General features: G+C 41.7%; 1 non-coding gene across 1 annotated transcript; it reads left to right on the top strand.

Annotated features, from left to right (window-relative positions):
* The first annotated feature begins 16,832 nt into the window (after positions 1-16,832).
* On the top strand, positions 16,833-16,940 carry LOC130953579 (small nucleolar RNA R71). Its single transcript, XR_009075749.1, has one exon. It is a non-coding gene; the product is annotated as a small nucleolar RNA R71 (small nucleolar RNA).
* The last annotated feature ends 2,623 nt before the right edge of the window (positions 16,941-19,563 follow it).

Below are 19,563 nucleotides of genomic sequence, written 5' to 3'. Positions count from 1 at the left end.
TCTCCGGATATTCATCTTCTTTCAGATCAAATTTAACTTCCGGGATCACTGATCTCAAACCCATTATTTTGTGATAATGGTCTTCATGTTCTTTGGTTAAGAACTTCTCTTCATTCCAAGTATTCTTTGGATTAGTCTCTTTCTTTCCTCTTGAGTTGGTTTGTTTTCCCTTAGGAGCCATGATCTTGGCTTAGTGATCACGGAAAAGCACACCAAACTTAGAGGTTTTGCTTGTCCTCAAGCAAAAAGAAAAGAAAGAAGAGAAGAGAGAGAGAGGAAATTCGAATGGTGTGAGGAAGGAAGGGTGAGGGACGTTCCTTTATAGAGTGGGGGGGGAGAGATTTTCGAAAAAAGAGAGATTTGAAAGGAAATTTGAAAAGATTTTAAAAAAAATTTGAGAAAAAGGGTGAGTTTTTGAAGAAGATTTGAGATTATTTTGAAATAGATTTGAAGAATGGTTTTGATTTGTGAAGATTTGAAAGTGAATGATGAAAGGTTGAAGTGCATTTATGTAGAAAAGATTGGGTAAGAAAAGGAAAGTTTGAAAAAAAATTGAGTTGAAAACGAAAAAGTGGTCCCCCCACCAAGCTGGCGTTAAACGCCCAGAATGGCACCCATTCTGGCGTTTAACGCCCAATTGTTACCCTCTTTGGGCGTTTAACGCCCAGCCAGGTACCCTGGCTGGCGTTAAACGCCAGAAAACCTTCCTCACTGGGCGTTTTTCTGAACGCCCAGTGATGCTGCACACCTGGCGTTAAACGCCCAGAATGGTGCCCATTCTGGCGTTTAACGCCCAGAAAGGTACCATTCCTGGCGTTAAACGCCCAGAATGGTGCCCATTCTGGCGTTTAACGCCCAAAATGCCCCTTACTGGCGTTTTTTCGCCAGTAAGCTCATTTTCTCTGCTTTTTGAGCTGAATCCTTCTGTAACTCTGTGAATTCCTTCATTTTTGATACTTGCCTCTGTAAGAACAATTCATACACCTTTCTTATGACTGGGTTGCCTCCCAGCAAGCGCTTCTTTACTGTCTTTAGCTGGACTTTCACTGAGAATCACTCAAGTCTCAGTGTTGAGCATTCTTGCTCAAAATTTCCTTCAAGATAGTGCTTGATCCTCTGTCCATTAACAATGAACTTACTGTCAGAATCAATATCCTGAAGCTCAACATATCCATATGGTGACACTTTTGTAATCACATATGGACCCCTCCAACGGGATTTGAGTTTTCCTGGAAACAGTCTGAGCCTAGAGTTGAAGAGCAGAACTTTTTGTCCTGGCTCAAAGACTCTGTTTGACAATCTCTTGTCATGCCATTTCTTTGCCTTTTCCTTATAGATTTTAGCATTTTCAAAGGCATTGAGTCTGAACTCCTCTAGCTCATTTAGCTGGAGCAGTCTTTTCTCACCAGCCAACTGTGCATCCATGTTTAGGAATCTGGTTGCCCAGTAGGCTTTATGTTCCAGTTCCACAGGCAAATGGCAGGCCTTCCCATACACCAATTGGTATGGAGAGGTGCCTATAGGAGTCTTGAATGCTGTTCTGTATGCCCACAGAGCATCATCCAAGCTCTTTGCCCAATCCTTTCTTCGGGACATCACAGTCCGTTCTAGGATTCTTTTTAGTTCTCTGTTAGAGACCTCAGCTTGCCCATTTGTCTGTGGATGATATGGAGTTGCCACTTTATGGCTGATTCCATATCTAACCATAGCAGAGTATAGCTGTTTATTGATGAAATGAGTGCCTCCATCACTGATTAGCACTCTGGGGACGCCAAACCTGCTGAAAATGTTTTTCTGGAGGAATTTCAGCACAGTCTTGGTATCATTAGTGGGTGTAGCAATTGCTTCTACCCACTTAGATACATAGTCCACTGCCACCAGAATGTAAGTGTTTGAGTATGATGGTGGGAATGGCCCCATGAAGTCAATTCCCCATACATCAAACAGCTCTATCTCTAATATCCCTTGTTGAGGCATGGCATATCCATGAGGCAGGTTACCAGCTCTTTGGCAACTGTCACAGTTACGCACAAACTCTCGGGAATCTTTGTAGAGAGTAGGCCAGTAGAAGCCGCACTGGAGAACTTTAGTGGCTGTTCGCTCACTTCCAAAATGTCCTCCATACTGTGATCCATGGCAGTGCCATAGGATCTTTCGTGCTTCTTCTCTGGGTACACACCTGCGGATCACTCCGTCAGCACATCTCTTAAAGAGATATGGTTCATCCCAAAGGTAGTACTTGGCATCTGAAATTAGTTTCTTTCTCTGCACATGACTGTACTCTTTGGGTATGAACCTCACAGCTTTATAGTTTGCAATATCTGCAAACCATGGAGCTTCCTGAATGGCAAAGAGTTGCTCATCTGGGAAAGTCTCAGAGATCTCAGTAGAAGGGAGGGACGCCCCAACTACTGGCTCTATTCTGGACAGATGATCAGCTACCTGATTCTCTGTCCCTTTTCTGTCTCTTATTTCTATATCAAACTCTTGCAGAAGCAACACCCATCTGATAAGCCTGGGTTTTGAATCCTGCTTTGTGAGTAAGTATTTAAGAGCAGCATGGTCAGTGTACACAATCACCTTTGACCCCACTAAGTAGGATCTAAACTTGTCAATGGCATAGACCACTGCAAGTAATTCTTTTTCTGTGGTTGTGTAGTTCTTCTGTGCATCATTTAGAACACGACTAGCATAATAAATGACATGCAGAAGTTTATTATGCCTCTGCCCCAACACTGCACCAATGGCATGATCACTGGCATCACACATTAGTTCAAATGGTAATGCCCAATCTGGTGCAGAGATTACTGGTGCTGTGACCAACTTAGCTTTCAGGGTCTCAAATGCCTGCAGACACTGTGTATCAAACACAAATGGTGTGTCAGCAGCTAACAGGTTACTCAGAGGTTTAGCAATTTTCGAAAAATCCTTAATAAACCTTCTGTAGAATCCTGCATGCCCCAGAAAGCTTCTGATTGCCTTAACATTGGCAGGTGGTGGTAATTTTTCAATTACCTCTACCTTTGCCTTATCCACCTCTATTCCCCTGCTTGAAATTTTGTGCCCAAGGACAATTCCTTCAGTCACCATAAAGTGACATTTCTCCCAGTTTAAAACCAGGTTAGTCTCTTGGCATCTTTTCAGGACAAGTGATAAGTGGTTAAGACAGGAGCCAAATGAGTCTCCATATACTGAAAAGTCATCCATGAAGACTTCCAGAAATTTCTCTACCATATCTGAGAAGATAGAGAGCATGCACCTCTGAAAGGTTGCAGGTGCATTGCACAGACCAAAAGGCATTCTCCTGTAGGCAAACACGCCTGAAGGGCAGGTGAATGCTGTTTTCTCTTGGTCCTGAGGGTCTACTGCAATTTGGTTGTAGCCTGAATAGCCATCCAAAAAGCAGTAGTAATCATGACCAGCTAGTCTTTCTAGCATTTGGTCTATGAATGGTAAAGGAAAATGATCCTTTCTGGTGGCTGTATTGAGTCTTCTGTAGTCAATACACATGCGCCACCCTGTGACTGTCCTTGTAGGAACCAGTTCATTTTTTTCATTATGAACCACTGTCATGCCTCCCTTTTTGGGAACAACTTGGACAGGGCTCACCCAGGGCTATCAGAAATAGGATAAATAATCCCAGCCTCCAGTAATTTAGTGACCTCTTTCTGCACCACCTCCTTCATGGCAGGATTTAGCCTCCTTTGTGGTTGAACCACTGGTTTGGCATTATCCTCCAATAGGATCTTGTGCATGCATCTGGCTGGGCTAATGCCCTTAAGATCACTTATGGACCACCCAAGAGCTGTCTTGTGTGTCCTTAGCACTTTAATTAGTGCTTCCTCTTCCTGTGAATTTAAGGCAGAGCTTATAATCACTGGAAAAGTGTCACCCTCTCCCAGAAATGCATATTTCAGGGATGATGGTAATGGTTTGAGTTCAGGCTTAGGAGGCGTATCTTCCTCCTGAGGAATTTTCGAAAATTCCATTGCCTCCTCTGGCGCTTCCTGATCAGTTTGAGCATCTTTAAAGATGTCCTCAAGCTCTGATTCTAGGCTTTCAGCCATATTGATCTCTTCTACCAGAGAGTCAATAATGTCAGCGCCCATGCAGTCCTCTGGTGTGTCTGGATGCTGCATTGCTTTTACAGCATTCAACTTGAACTCATCCTCATTGACTCTCAAGGTTACTTCTCCCTTTTGTACATCAATGAGAGTTCGTCCAGTTGCTAGGAAAGGTCTTCCTAGAATGAGAGTTGCACTCTTGTGCTCCTCCATTTCCAGCACCACAAAGTCAGTTGGAAAGGCAAATGGTCCAACCTTGACAATCATGTCCTCTATTATGCCTGATGGGTGTTTAATGGAACCATCAGCAAGTTGGAGGCATATCCTGGTTGGTTTGACTTCTCCAATCAACCCAAGCTTTCTGATAGTGGATGCAGGTATTAAATTAATACTTGCTCCAAGATCACATAAGGCCACCCTGGTGTAAGTGCCTTCCAATGTGCATGGTATCAGAAAGCTTCCAGGATCTTGAAGCTTTTCTGGTAAGCTTTTTAGAATGACTGCACTGCATTCTTCAGTGAGAAACACTTTTTCAGTTTCTCTCCAATCCTTCTTATGACTTAAGATCTCTTTCATGAACTTAGCATAAGAAGGTATTTGCTCAAGTGCCTCTGCAAAAGGAATCTTTATTTCAAGAGTCCTTAAATAGTCTGCAAAGCGGGCAAATTGCTTATCCTGTTCCGCTTTGCGGAGTTTCTGAGGATAAGGCATCTTGGCTTGATATTCTTCAACCTTAGATGCTGCAGGTTTATTCCTTACAGAAATGGTTGAAGAAGCCTTGTTAGGGGAGTAATCATCAGGACCCTCAGGTGCCTGATTCTCCTTGGGCGTTTGAACGCCAGGATTGGGAGGAATTTGGGCGTTAAACGCCAGCTTTTCCCCCTTTTCTGGCGTTTGAACGCCAGAACTGGGCAAGGAATGGGCGTTTAACGCCAAGTTCCCTTCCCTTTCTGGCGTTTGAACGCCAATATTCCTCTCTGGGCTCTCAATGTCCTCAGAGGGATTTTGAACAGTGGCTTGGTCATCCTCTGTCAACTGTTCCTTAATTGACTTCTTGCTCTTTTGAGCAGTGGCTTTCAGTGTTTTCCCACTCCTCAGTTGAACTGCTTGACATTCTTCTGTTATTTGTTTAGATATTTGCTGTTTTGCTTGATTCAACTGCAGTTCTATGCTCTTGTTAGCAACCTTAGTATCATGGAGCATTTCTTTAAATTCTGCTAACTGTTCTGTCATCAGGAGCAATTGTTGATTGAGCTCATTCATCTGTTCCTGAGGATTAGGATCAGTGACTAATGCCATGGCCTCCTCCTTTGGAACAAACTCATTGCTAGAATACAAGTATTGGTTTCTAGCAACAGTGTCTATAAGCTCTTGAGCTTCTTCAATTGTCTTTCTCATGTGTATAGATCCACCAGCTGAGTGGTCTAAAGACATCTGAGCTTTTTCTGTAAGCCCATAGTAGAAAATGTCTAACTGTACCCACTCTGAAAACATTTCAGAGGGACATTTTCTTAGCATACCTCTATACCTCTCCCAGGCATCATAAAGAGATTCATTATCCTCTTGTTTAAAGCCTTGGATGTCCAGCCTTAGCTGTGTCATCCTTTTTGGAGGGTAAAAATGATTCAGGAATTTTTTCTGATAACTGTTTCCATGTCTTTATGCTTGCTGTAGGTTGGTTATTTAACCACCTTTTTGCTTGATCTTTTACAGCAAATGGAAACAGTAACAGTCTGTAGACATCCTGATCTACCTCTTTATCATGTATTGTGTCAGCAATTTGTAAGAACTGTGCCAGAAACTCAGTAGGTTCTTCCTCTGGAAGACCGGAATACTGGCAATTTTGCTGCACTATGATAATGAGTTGAGGGTTTAGCTCAAAGCTGCTTGCTTTGATGGGAGGTATACAGATGCTACTCCCATATGCAGCTGTACTGGGGTTGGCATAGGACCCCAGAGTCCTTTTGGACTGGTTAATTCCACTTGAGTCCATAATAGACAAAAGGGAAATGAGAATAATTGCAAAGAGATGAATTTTGTTTATTTTTATTTTTATTTTGAAATAACCGAAAAAAAAATTAAAATAAAAAGAAATTTAAAATAAAAATTTCGAAAATTAAAAGGGAAATAAAATAAAATTTCGAAAATAAAAAAATAAAATAAGATCAGAGCAAGTTGAGAACTGAATCAATTAGTAAAGAAAAAGATTTTGAAGACAGCAATTAAGAAGATACGATTGAAAAATTTTTATGAAAAAGATTTGATTTTTAAAAAGAGGAAAGAGAAAAACACAAAAAGACACCAAACTTAAAATTTTAGAAGATCAAACACAATTTTTTTCGAAAATTTTAGAGAGAAAAACACAAAGAGGACACCAAACTTAGAACTTTTAAGAATCAAAAAGGGACTAAGAACAAGAAAATTTCGAAAATTTAAAAGAAAAACAAAAAGCATGCAATTGACACCAAACTTAGAATATGAACTAGACTCAACTAAAAGACTCTAAACCACCAAAAAGAAAACAGTCCTAATCTAAGCAACAAAATAAACCGTTAGTTGTCCAAACTCGAACAATCCCCGGCAACGGCGCCAAAAACTTGGTGCACGAAATTGCAATAACACTTTTGCAATCCCGCACAACTAACCAGCAAGTGCACTGGGTCGTCCAAGTAATACCTTGCGTGAGCAAGGGTCGATCCCACGGAGATTGTCGGCTTGAAGCAAGCTATGGTTACCTTGTAAATCTTAGTTAGGATATCAGAAATTATCAGGATTGTTTGTGAAAAGCAAAAGAACATGTAATGATTACTTGTATTGCAGTAATGGAGAATAGGTTGAGGTTTGGAGATGCTCCATCTTCTGAATCTCTGCTTTCCCACTGTCTCCTTCATCAGTCACGCATGTCTCCTTCTATGGCAAGCTCGTGTAGGGTCTCACTGTTGTCAGCAGCTACCTCCCATCCGCGCAGTGAAAGCTAATGCAGAGCACTCTGTCACAGCGCCGCCAATCACCGGTTTGGTTCCCTCCTCTACCGGAATAGAATCACTCTTTTGCGTCTGTCACTAACGCCCAGTAGATTACAGGTTTGAAGCACGTCACAGTCATTCAATCATTGAATCCTACTCAGAATACCACAGACAAGGTTTAGACCTTCCGGATTCTCTTGAATGCTGCCATCAGGTCCTGCCTATACCACGAAGACTCCGAAGAATCCAAGAGATAACTACTCAATCTAAGATAGAACAGAGGTGCTTGTCAGGCACGTGTTCATGGTTGAGAATGATGATGATTGTCACGGATCATCATATTCATCCGGATTAAGAACAAGTGTTATCTTAGAATGGAAGCAAGCATGATTGAATAAGAAACAGTAGTAATTGCATTAATCCATCAAGACACAGCAGAGCTCCTCACCCCCAACCATGGGATTTAGAGACTCATACTGTGGAAGAAACGTGTACAATGTCTTAGAGTAGTTCGGTGCTGATTACAAAGTCAAAAGGTCCTATATGTAGTAAACTAGTATCCTAAGGTGTACAGAAATGAGTAAATGACAGAAAAATCCTCTTCCTGGCCCACTTGGTGTGTGCTTGGGCTGAGCAATCAAGGAAATTCGTGTAGAGACCTTTTCTGGAGTTAAACGCCAGCTTTGGTGCCAGTTTGGGCGTTTAACTCCAACTTTTAATCCTGTTCCGGCGTTTAACGCTGGAATTTCTGAGGCCGGATTGCAACGCGGGTTTGGGCCATCAAATCTTGGACAAAGTATGGACTATTATATATTGCTGGAAAGCCCTGGATGTCTACTTTCCAATGCCGTTGAGAGCGCGCCAATTGGGCTTCTGTAGCTCCAGAAAATCCACTTCGAGTGCAGGGAGGTCAGAATCCAACAGCATCTACAGTCCTTTTCAGTCTCTGGATCAGATTTTTGCTCAGAACCTTCAATTTCAGTCAGAAAATACCTGAAATCACAGAAAAACACACAAACTCATAGTAAAGTCCAGAAAAGTGAATTTTAAATAAAAACTAATAAAAATATACTAAAAACTAACTAAAAGATACTAAAAACATACTAAAAACAATGCCAAAAAGTATACAAATTATCCGCTCATCAGCAGTCAATCTCCCGTTGAGTTGCTGTACTTCTTTGACGCAGGTTGGGCTCTTCATGTTGAGTATGGCCTGGCATTTATCTGGATTTGCTTCAATTCCTCTTTGTGTGAGCATAAAACCTAAGAATTTGCCTGCTTCTACCGTAAAGGTGCATTTTGCTGGATTGAGTCGCATATCATGCTTCCTGATGGTGTCGAACACTTGGGCTAGGTCGGACAATAATGTCTCTTCACTTTGTGTTTTAATTAGCATGTCGTCCACGTAGACTTCCATGATCTTTTCGATGTGATCTGAGAAGACTTTATTCATTAGCCTTTGGTAAGTAGCTCCTGCGTTCTTGAGACCGAAAGGCATCACGATGTAGCAGTAGTTTGCTTTTGGTGTTAGAAACGAGGTCTTTTCTTGATCTGGTGGATACATGGGGATTTAATTATACCCCGAGTATGCGTCCATAAACGAGAGATATTTGTATCCGGAGGAAGCATCTACTAGAGCGTCAATACTTGGGAGTGGGTATGGATCTTTTGGACAAGCCTTGTTGAGATTGGTGTAATCGGTGCACATTCGCCACTTCCCATTTGATTTTTTCACCAAGACAACATTGGCTAGCCATAACGGGTATTTGACTTCTCTTATGAATCCGGCTTCCAGTAGTGCCTGTACTTGTTCGTCCACAGCTTGGGATCGCTCTGGCCCAAGTTTTTTTTGTCTCTGCTGCACCGGTCGAGATCCTAGATAAACTGCCAACTTATGACTCATTAGCTTAGGGTCTATGCCTGGCATGTCTGCGGCTTTCCACGCGAAGAGATCGATGTTATCTCGCAAGAATTGTATTAGTAATTCTTATTAATCTCCTTTTAGGATTGTGCCAATATTGGTTATTTTTTCCGAGGTGTCCCCGATCTGAATCTTTTCTATCTCGCTTTCTGGCTGGGGACGAGGTTCTTCTCGTTGGTGAACTCCGCCCAGCTCGATTGTGTGGAACTCTTCTCCTTTGCCTCTGAGGTTTAGGCTTTCGTTATAACAGTGACGTGCCATTTTCTGGTCTGCTTTTATCGTGGCTATCCCTTTCGGGGTCGGGAACTTCATACATAGGTGTGGGGTCGAGACTATTGCACCGAGTTGGTTGAGTGTTGTCCGTCCTATGAGAGCGTTGTAAGCTGAACTTACGTCGACTATGATGTAGTCTATTTTGAGGGTCCTGGATTGGTCCCCTTTTCCGAAGGTTGTATGTAGTGGTATGTATCCGAGTGGTCGAACCGGGGTATCTCCTAGCCCAAACAGGCTGTTTGGATATGCTTTAAGTTCTTTTTCTTCCAAGCCGAGTTTATCAAAGGCTATTCTGAATAAGATATCGGCAGAACTCCCTTGGTCTATTAAGGTGCGGTGTAGGTTGGCGTTTGCCAATATGATGGTGATAACCATGGGATCATCGTGTCCTGTGATGATGCCGGATGCGTCCTCTTTAGTGAATGTAATTGCCGGCATGTTGAGTGCTTTCTCCTCTCTTTCGACATGATATACTTCTTTGAGATATCTTTTGCGAGAGGATTTGGAGATCCCACCTGCTGTGAATCCGCCGTGTATCATGTGGACATGTCTTTCTGGTGTCCGAGGTGATCGTTCTGTTCGTTCGGTATCTTTATTCCTTCGTCTCTTTCTTTGATCATCCTCTCGGGTGGTCAGGAATCGATCTAATTTTCCTTCTCTTACCAATTTTTCTATGATGTTTTTTAGGTCGAAGCATTCGTTTGTGGAGTATCCTCAGACTTGATGGTATTCACAATATTCCTTTCGGTTTTCTCCTCCCCTTTTGCCTTTGAGTGGCCGTGCTGGGAGGATTTTTTCTGTATGGCAGACTTCTTTGTATATCTCGACCAGGGATGCCCTGAGAGGGGTGTAGTTATGGTATTTTTTTATTTTCTCCCTTTGTCGATCTTCTTTTCTTTTGGATTCCTTGTCTTTGTCTCGGTAGGAGGCCCCCGATTTTGAGGTTTCTCCTAACCAAGCGTTTTCCTCATCAAAGCTTGAGATGGACTTCGGGGGTAGGTTGTCGAACCATCGGATCGCTGTCTTTGTGAGAGTTGTTGGAAAATCCTTGCAGCGAACAGCATCTGGGGCGTCAGTGAGGTACATTCTACTTCTGAAGTTACTGAGGTAGTGGTTGGGATCCGTGGTGCCATCATACAAGGTCATATCCGGGAGTTTGAAGTCTTTTGGAATTTTGGTTTTCATGATTTTCCTGGTGAACGGGTCTTGCTCTTTGCGTGAATTTTCCTCGAGATTAGCCCGGGGGGCTTTTGATTTGAGATCGGCTTCCAATTGCTGTAGTTTAACTCCCGACGTCGCCTGGTAGGCGAAATTGTGAACAATACTTTTTCACAACTCAAATAATCCCCGGTAATGGCTCCAAGAACTTGGTGCGCCTAATACCATGGCATTACACAACTTCGCACAACTAACCAGCAAGTGTACTGGGTCGTCCAAGTAATAAAACCTTACGTGAGTAAGGGTCGATCCCACGGAGATTGTTAGTATTGAAGCAAGCTATGGTCATCTTGTAAATCTTAGTCAGGCAGACTCAAATGTATATGATGATGATAAACGAAAATAGCAGAAAAGGTAAAGATAGAGATACTTATGTATATCATTGGTGTATGAGCTTCAGACAAGTGTATGAAGATGCCTTCCCTTCCGTCTCTCTGCTTTCCTACAGTCTTCATCCAATCCTTCTTACTCCTTTCCATGGCAAACTTGTGTAGGGTCTCACTGTTGTCAGCAGCTACCTCCCATCCGCGCAGTGAAAGCTAATGCAGAGCACTCTGTCACAGTGCCGCCAATCACCGGTTTGGTTCCCTCCCCTACCGGAATAGAATCACTCTTTTGCGTCTGTCACTAACGCCCAGTAGGTTACAGGTTTGAAGCACGTCACAGTCATTCAGTCATTGAATCCTACTCAGAACACCACAGACAAGGTTGGACCTTCCGGATTCTCTTGAATGCCGCCATCAGTTCTTGCCTATACCACGAAGACTCTGATCTCATGGAATGGCTGGCTCGTTTGTCAGACGAGCACTCGGTTGTCAGGCGATCAACCATGCGTCATGCAATCAGAAATCCAAGAGATATTCACTAAAGCCTTGAATGCTTGTAGAACAAGAATGGTTGTCAGTCATCTTGTTCATAGGTTGAAGAACAAGTGATATCTTAGATAAAGAACAAGCGGAGTTGAATGGAAGAACAATAGTAATTGCATTAATACTCGAGGTACAGCAGAGCTCCACACCCTTAATCTATGGTGTGTAGAAACTCCACCGTTGAAAATACATAAGAACAAAGGTTAGGCATGGCCGAATGGCCAGCCTCCCAAAGGTCTAAGATAGCATAAAACAAAGATAGCTACTCAGATGTCGTCTCCAGACTCTATAGTAAAAGGTCCTACTTATAGAAAACTATTACATAGATGAGTAAATGACATAAAAATCCACTTCCGGGCCCACTTGGTGTGTGCTTGGGCTGAGCAATCAAGGAAATTCGTGTAGAGACGTTTTCTGGAGTTAAACGCCAGCTCCCATGCCAGTTTGGGCGTTTAACTCCAACTTTTAATCCTGTTCCGGCGTTTAACGCTGGAATTTCTGAGGCCGGATTGCTTCGCGGGTTTGGGCCATCAAATCTTGGATAAAGTATGGACTATTATATATTGCTGGAAAGCCCTGGATGTCTACTTTCCAACGCCGTTGAGAGCGCGCCAATTGGGCTTCTGTAGCTCCAGAAAATCCACTTCGAGTGCAGGGAGGTCAGAATCCAACAGCATCTGCAGTCCTTTTTGGTCTCTGAATCAGATTTTTGCTCAAGTCCCTCAATTTCAGCCAGAAAATACCTGAAATCACAGAAAAACACACAAACTCATAGTAAAGTCCAGAAAAGTGAATTTTAAATAAAAACTAATAAAAATATACTAAAATCTAACTAAAAGATATCAAAAACATACTAAAAACAATGCCAAAAAGTATACAAATTATCCGCTCATCACAACACCAAACTTAAATTGTTGCTTGTCCTCAAGCAACTGAAAATCAAATAAGATAAAAAGAAGAGAATATGCAATGAATTCTAAAAACATCTGTGAAGATCAGTATTAATTAGATGAGCGGGGCTTTTAACTTTTTGCTTCTGAACAGTTTTGGCATCTCAATCTCTCCTTTGAAATCCAGAATGGTTGGCTTCTTTAGGAACTCAGAGTCCAGATAGTGTTAATGATTCTCCTAGTGAAGTATGATGATTCTTGAACATAGCTATTTATTGAGTCTTGGCTGTGGCCCAAAGCACTCTGTCTTCCAGTATTACCACCGGATACATACATGCCACAGACACATAATTGGGTGAACCTTTTCAGATTGTGACTCAGCTTTGCTAAAGTCCCCAATTAGAGGTGTCCAGGGTTCTTAAGCACACTCTTATTTACCTTGGATCACAACTCTTATTCTTTCTTTTTCTTTCTCTTTTTTTTCTTTTTTTTTTTCGATTTTTTCGAATTTTTTTTTTTTTTTTTTTGAATAGCTTTTTCTTGCTTCAAGAATCATTTTATTGATTTTTCAGATCCTCAGTAACATGTCTCCTTTTTCATCATTCTTTCAAGAGCCAACATTCATGAACCACAAATTCAAGATACATATGCACTGTTTAAGCATACATTCAAAGAACAAAAATATTGCCACCACATCATCATAATTAAACTATTATAAAATTCAAAATTCATGCAATTCTTCCTTTTTCAATTAAGCACATTTTTATTCAAGAAAGGTGATGGATTCATAGGACATTCATAACTTTAAGGCATAGACACTAAGACACTAATGATCATAAGACACAAGCATGGATAGCATAAAGCATAGAATTCGAAAAACAGAGAGATAAAGAACAAGGAAATCAAGGAATGGGTCCACCTTAGTGATGGCGGCTCTTCCTTGCTTTTGAAGGTCCTATGGAGTGCTTGAGCTCCTCAATGTCTCTTCCTTGTCTTTGTTGTTCCTCCCTCATGATTCTTTGATCTTCTCTAATCTCATGAAGGATGATGGAGTGTTCTTGGTGCTCCACCCTTAGTTGTCCCATGTTGGAACTCAATTCTCCTAGGGAGGTGTTCAGTTGCTCCCAATAGTTGTATGGAGGAAAGTGCATCCCTTGAGGTATCTCAGGGATCTCATGGTGAGAAGGCTCTCTTGTGTACTCCATCCTTTGTTTAGTGATGGGCTTGTCCTCATCAATGGGGGTGTCTCCCTCTATGTCAACTCCTACTGAATAACAGAGGTGACAAATGAGATGAGAAAAGGCTAATCTTGCCAAAGTGGAGGTCTTGTCCGCCACTTTATAGAGTTCTTGAGCTATAACCTCATGAACCTCTATTTCTTCTCCAATCATGATACTATGGATCATGATGGCCCGGTCTATGGTCACTTCGGACCGGTTGCTAGTGGGAATGATTGAGCGTTGTATGAACTCTAACCATCCTCTAGCCACGGGCTTGAGGTCATGCCTTCTTAATTGAACCGGCTTTCCTCTTGAGTCTTGCCTCCATTGTGCGCCCTCTTCACATATGACTGTGAGGACTTGGTCCAACCTTTGATCAAAGTTGACCCTTCTAGTGTAAGGATGCTCATCTCCTTGCATCATGGGCAAGTTGAACGCCATCCTCACACTCTCCGGACTGAAATCCAAGTATTTCCCCCGAACCATAGTGAGATAATTCTTTGGATTCGGGTTCACACTTTGGTCATGGTTCTTTGTGATCCATGCATTGGCATAGAACTCTTGAACCATCAAGATTCCGACTTGTTGAATGGGGTTGGTAAGTACTTCCCAACCTCTTCTTCGGATCTCATGGCGGATCTCCGGATATTCACCCTTTTTGAGTGAAAAAGGGACTTCGGGGATCACCTTTTTCAAGGCCACAACTTCATAGAAGTGGTCTTGATGCACCTTTGAGAGGAATCTATCCATCTCCCATGACTCGGAGGTGGAAGCCTTTGCCTTCCCTTTCCTCTTTTTAGAGGTTTCTCTGGCCTTTGGTGCCATAATGGTTATGGAAAAACGAAAAAGCAACGCTTTTACCACACCAAACTTAAGATGTTTGCTCGTCCTCGAGCAAAAGAAGAAAGAAGGGAGTAGAAGAAGAAGAAATGAGGAAGAGGGAGATGGAGGTGTATTCGGCCAAAGGGGGAAGAAGTGGTGTTTAGGTTGTGTGGAAATGAAGGGTGTAAAGAGGGGTTTATATAGGAGAGAGGGGGATGAAAGTTCGGTCATTTGAGGGTGGGTTTGGGAGGGAAAGTGGTTTGAATTTGAAGTGTGAGGTTGGTGGGGTTTTATGAAGGATGGATGTGAGTGGTGAAGAGAAAGATGGGATTTGATAGGTGAGGGGTTTTTGGGGAAGAGGTGTTGAGGTGATTGGTGAATGGGGGAAGAAGAGAAAGTGATTGTAGGGTCCTGTGGGGTCCACAGATCCTGTAGTAGGGTCCTGTGGGGTCCACAGATCCTGTAGTGTCAAGGAAAAGGCATCCCTGCACCAATTGGCACCAAAATCCACGTTTTGGGCCAATTCTGGCGTTAAACGCCGGGCTGGTGCCCATTCCTGGCGTTTAACGCCAGGTTTTATACCTTTACTGGCGTTTAACGCCAGTTTGGTGCCCCTTTCTGGCGTTAAACGCCCAGAAAGGTGCCAGACTGGGCGTTAAACGCCCATCTGCTAGGCTGACTGGCGTTTGAACGCCAGCAGCATCTTCCTCCAGGGTGTGCTGTTTTTCTTCCTGTTTTTCATTCTGTTTTTGCTTTTTTCATTATTTTTATGACTTCTTATGATCATCAACCTACAGAAAAGATAAAATAACAAAAGAAAATAATTAATTATAAAACATTGGGTTGCCTCCCAACAAGCGCTTCTTTACTGTCACTAGCTTGACAGAGGTCTCTCATGGAGCCTCAGAGATGCTCAGAACCTTGTTGAAACCTCCCAACACCAAACTTAGAGTTTGAATGTGGGGTTTCAACACCAAACTTAGAGTTTGATTGTGGCCTCCCAACACCAAACTTAGAGTTTGACTGTGGGGGCTCTGCTTGGCTCTGTTTTGAGAGAAGCTCTTCATGCTTCTTCTCCATGATGATAGAGGGATATCCTTGGGCCTTAAACACCATGGATTCTTCATTCACTTGAATGATCAACTCTCCTCCATCAACATCAATCACAGCCTTTGCTGTGGCTAGGAATGGTCTGCCAAGGATGATGGATTCATCCATGCACTTCCCAGTCTCTAGGACTATGAAATCAGTAGGGATGTGATGGTCTTCAACCTTAACCAGAACATCCTCTACAAGTCCATAGGCTTGTTTTCTTGAGTTGTCTGCCATCTCTAGTGAGATTTTTGCAGCTTGCACCTCAAAGATCCCTAATTTCTCCATTACAGAGAGGGGCATGAGGTTCACACTTGACCCTAAGTCACACAAGGCCTTCTTGAAGGTCATGGTGCCTATGGTACAAGGTATAGAAAACTTCCCAGGATCCTGCCTCTTTTGAGGCAGTTTCTGCCTAGACAAGTTATCCAGTTCTTTGGTGAGCAAGGGAGGTTCATCTTCCCAAGTCTCATTTCCAAATAGCTTGTCATTTAGCTTCATGATTGCTCCAAGGTATTTAGCAACTTGCTCTTCAGTGACATACTCATCCTCTTCAGAGGAAGAATACTCATCAGAGCTCATGAAAGGCAGTAGTAAGTCCAAGGGAATCTCTATGGTCTCAGTTTGAGCCTCAGATTCCCAAGGTTCCTCATTGGGGAACTCACTGGAGGCCAGTGCACGCCCATTGAGGTCTTCCTTAGTGGCGTTCACTGCCTCTTCTTCCTCCCAGAATTCGGCCATATTGATGGCTTTGCACTCTCCTTTTGGATTTTCTTCAGTGTTACTTGGGAGAGTGCTTGGAGGAAGTTCAGTAATTTTCTTGCTCAGCTGACCCACTTGTCCTTCCAAGTTTCTAATGGAGGATCTTGTTTCATTCATGAAACTTTGAGTGGTCTTTATTAGATCAGAGACCATGGTTGCTAAGTCAGAATTATTCTGCTTAGAACTCTCTGTCTGTTGCTGAGAAGATGATGGAAAAGGCTTGCTATTGCTAAGCCTGTTTCTTCCACCATTATTATTGAAACCTTGTTGAGGTCTCTCTTGATTCTTCCATGAGAGATTTGGGTGATTTCTCCATGAAGAATTATAAGTGTTACCATAGGGTTCTCCTAGGTAATTTACCTCTTCCATGGAAGGGTTCTCAGGATCATAGGCTTCTTCCTCAGATGAAGCATCCTTAGTACTGTTTGGTGCATTTTGCATTCCAGACAGACTTTGAGAAATCAAATTGACTTGTTGAGTCAATATTTTGTTCTGAGCCAATATGGCATTCAGAGCATCAATCTCAAGAACTCCTTTCTTCTGACCAGTCCCATTGTTCACAGGATTCCTTTCAGAAGTGTACATGAATTGGTTATTTGCAACCATTTCAATCAGTTCTTGAGCTTCTGCAGGCGTCTTCTTCAAATGAAGAGATCCTCCTGCAGAGCTATCCAAAGACATCTTGGATAGTTCAGAGAGACCATCATAGAAAATACCTATGATGCTCCATTCAGAAAGCATGTCTGAAGGACATCTCCTGATTAATTGTTTGTATCTTTCCCAAGCTTCATAGAGGGATTCTCCATCCTTTTGTCTAAAGGTTTGGACTTCCACTCTAAGCTTACTCCATCTTTGTGGTGGAAAGAATTTTGCCAAGAAGGCATTGACTAGCTTTTCCCAAGAGTCCAGGCTTTCTTTAGGTTGAGAATCCAACCATATTCTAGCCCTGTCTCTTACAGCAAAAGGGAATAGCATCAGCCTATAGACCTCAGGGTTAACCCCATTAGTCTTGACTGTGTCACAGATTTGCAAGAACTCAGCTAAAAACTGATGAGGATCTTCCATTGGAAGTCCATGGAACTTGCAATTCTGTTGCATTAGAGAAACTAATTGAGGCTTAAGCTCAAAGTTGTTTGCTTCAATGGCAGGGATTGAGATGCTTCTCCCATAGAAATCAGGAGTAGGTGCAGTAAAGTCACCAAGCACCTTCCTTGCATTGTTGGCATTGTTGTTGTTTTCGGCTGCCATGTCTTCTCCCTTGAAGAATTCGGTCAAGCCCTCTAAAGAGAGTTGTGCTTTGGCTTCTCTTAGCTTTCTCTTCAAGGTCCTTTCAGGTTCAGGATCAGCTTCAACAAGAATGCCTTTGTCTCTGCTTCTACTCATAAGAAATAGAAAAAGAAGAAGAGAATGTGGAATCCTCTATGTCACAGTATAGAGATTCCTTGAAATGTCAGAGGAAAAGAGAAATAGTAAGAAGAAGGAGAAGGAGAATTCGAATTTTAATAGATAAAATTCGAATTGTGCATTTAGAAGGAGTAGTACTCCATAAATAGAAGGATGTGGGAAGGAGGGAAGAGAATTTTCGAAAATTCAATTAAAAAAATTTGAGAACATTTTGAAAAATGTTAATTGATTTTCGAAAATCAAAGTGGAAAAGAGATAAAGTGATTTTTGAAAAAGATTTTGAAATTAGAAATTAAAAAGATTTGATTGAGAACTATTTTGAAAAAGATGTGGTTAAAAAGATTTAATTGAAAAGTTATGGGTTTAAAAAGATGTGATTGAGAAGATATGATTTGAAAACATTTTTAAAAGATATGATTTGAAAACAATTTGAAAAGATATGATTTTGAAAATTGATGACTTGCCTAACAAGAAAAGATATGATTGAAACATTTAAACCTCTCTCAACAGAAAAGGCAACAATCTTGTGATGTTCAATCAAATCATTAATTGTTGGTAAGTATCTTTTTAAAAGGAAAGAAATTGAATTTGAAAACATTTGATTGAAAAGATTTGATTTGAAAAAGATTTGATTTGAAAAACTAAGAAAAATTGATTTTGAAAACAAAATCTTCCCCCTGGCACCATCCTGGCGTTAAACGCCCAGAATGGTATACATTCTGGCGTTTAACGCCCAAAATGCACCCCTTTTGGGCGTTAAACGCCCAACCAGGTGCCCTGGCTGGCGTTTAAACGCCAGTCTGCCTTCTTCACTGGGCATTTTTGAATGCTCAGCTTTTTCTGTATAATTCCTCTGCAGTTGGTTCTGAATCTTCAATTCCTTGTATCATTGACTTGAAAAGACTCAAATTAAAAATATTTTTTGGATTTTTCTATTAATCAAAATGCAACAAGAATCAAATAACAATGCATGCAAGACACCAAACTTAGCAGTTTGTGCACTACTGACACTAACAATATGAGAATGCATATGAGACACACAAAATACTTCAAGTCAATAGAATTCAAAGATCAAAACAAGAAATATATGCATGAATTCGAAAATTATAACAAAAACATGCATTTGACACTAAACTTAAGATGAGACTCTAGACTCAAACAAGAAACATAAAATCTTTTTGGTCTTTTTATGGTTTTATAAATTTTTTTGTGTTTTTCGAAAATTAAGTGGAAAAAAGGCATCAAAATTCTTAATGAGAATTCCAGGAATCAGTGCAATGCTAGTCTAAGACTCCGGTCCAGGAATTAGACATGGCTTCACAGCCAGCCAAGCTTCCAAGGAAAGCTTCGGTCCAAAACACTAGACATGACCAAAGGTCAGCCAAATCTTAGCAAATCACTGCTCCAAGAGCAAGATTGATACGAAATCAACAAGCTCTTGTGGTGATAAGTTGAAACCTCGGTCCAATCAGATTAGACATGGCTTCTCAGCCAGCCAGATTTCAACAAATCATCATGAAACTCTAGAATTCACCTTCAAGAATTTCGAAAAAGAATACCTAATCTAAGCAACAAGATGAACCGTCAGTTGTCCAGCCTAAACAATCCCGGGCAATAACACCAAGAACTTGATGTTGTTGCCGGATCTTGGCATCTGATGTTACCACAAGCTTGCTCAAAACATGAACAATCCCCGGCAACGGCGCCAAAAACTTGGTGTTGTTGCCGGATCAAAACTTGGCACTATTATTGCAGAGAACAAATGCGAAACCGTAGTTAGGACATTTAATTCCCCGGCAACGGCGCCAAAAACTTGGTAGGCGAAATTGTGAACAATACTTTTTCACAACTCAAATAATCCCCGGTAATGGCTCCAAGAACTTGGTGCGCCTAATACCATGGCATTACACAACTTCGCACAACTAACCAGCAAGTGTACTGGGTCGTCCAAGTAATAAAACCTTACGTGAGTAAGGGTCGATCCCACGGAGATTGTTAGTATTGAAGCAAGCTATGGTCATCTTGTAAATCTTAGTCAGGCAGACTCAAATGTATATGATGA

This window comes from Arachis stenosperma, chromosome 9, assembly GCF_014773155.1.
Source record: "Arachis stenosperma cultivar V10309 chromosome 9, arast.V10309.gnm1.PFL2, whole genome shotgun sequence".
NCBI classification, from domain to species: domain Eukaryota; kingdom Viridiplantae; phylum Streptophyta; class Magnoliopsida; order Fabales; family Fabaceae; genus Arachis; species Arachis stenosperma.
This window is presented reverse-complemented; position numbering and strand designations above follow the sequence as displayed.